The sequence below is a fragment of the Lates calcarifer genome, linkage group LG16_LG22 (assembly GCF_001640805.2).
Source record: "Lates calcarifer isolate ASB-BC8 linkage group LG16_LG22, TLL_Latcal_v3, whole genome shotgun sequence".
Lineage (NCBI taxonomy): Eukaryota > Metazoa > Chordata > Actinopteri > Centropomidae > Lates > Lates calcarifer.
The window spans coordinates 11,206,891-11,208,188 of record NC_066848.1 but is presented as its reverse complement, the minus strand read 5'-3'; positions in this window follow the sequence as shown (position 1 = coordinate 11,208,188).

Sequence of the window (1,298 nt, the reverse complement as noted above, 5' to 3'; positions counted from 1 at the left end):
TCTGTGTGTGTTTGCATGTGCACATGCATGTTGCGTGTGGGCACATTCATGCTATGTGTTTGTGTGTGTGTGTGTGACTTCATTGAGTGTGTTTGTGCAGGTCTGTAAGTGTCTGTGCGTGTGCAACAACAAAGACAGGACAACAATGGGAAACCAAGCAGTGTCAAGCTGCAACTTTATGTTCTCTAATTACTAAGTGGATACTGTATTCTTGAGTGTGCTCCTATTGGCTGAGATACAAGGGCTTATTTTTTGATTTATACTCATGTTGATGATTCAGTCAAATTATCACAGTATCAAACCAAACTGACAATATGTCTAAAAGAAATTCTTCAAGTGGAGAGTAATGCTGCCAAATTTATTCTGCCATTTCATTAATGTGGTTAGCTAGTTAGTTATCCATATTCTAACAGAGTAGGCTTGATGTTAGATCTTTGGCAAGGACACCCTGTACTGAGTTTTGGCACGGTACTGTGCCGCAGTATGCTGCTGACTCTGGGTCTTAACGACAGGCTAAACGAAGCGGGCGTTACGGCCCCCTGGATAGGTCATTACTCGTCCGTGGCCAAGAGCTAAACTGGAGCAGGGCTTTTTAAAGAGGGGAGCAGGTGTGTTTCACCATAGGGGCTGGAGCCGGCCCAAGACCAAACAGCCTTAACGGTCTTTATCTCCTTCATAATGAGGCCACGCTCTCCACACACCCGAACTCTGCCCACATGGGCTAATGCTGGAGGTATGGAGACCCAACCCTCCCCCCGGTTAAATGGTGACACTTTCAAAATGACCCATGCCCCAAGCAATGGAGGAACAGTGGCATGTCATGAATGTCTATAGACACAAATTGGCAGGGAGCTATGCCATCTCATGTGTGTTTCTTAAGAATTTCACCCAGTTAATTATCAAAAAGTGGCTTCTAAAACGGAATAAAATGCCTCTGAGTATACGAGTGATGTGTTAACCTTTTCTTGTTTAAAGGTAAAATGTTTAAATAACTCTGTGCACTGGATAAGGGCTCCTCAGTGTGTGTGTGTGTGTGTGTGTGGTTTGGTGTGTGTTTGTGTGTGTAAGAGTGGCTGCGTACGTGAGTATGTCTGAGTGGTATTGTCCCTCTCCTCTTTCACCTGTCTGAGTAGGTTCTCTAGTACGGTCCCTGCGCTCCCCACAGTCTTCTCAGTCCTGTCAACCGAGTTGAACTTGATCAACATCAAACGGCATAGCATTCAAAAGTATTAGTGTTCTCTGTTGATGGGCCCTCTTGCTATCACAAATCAGTCCCCAAGCTACTTCATTATTTATCT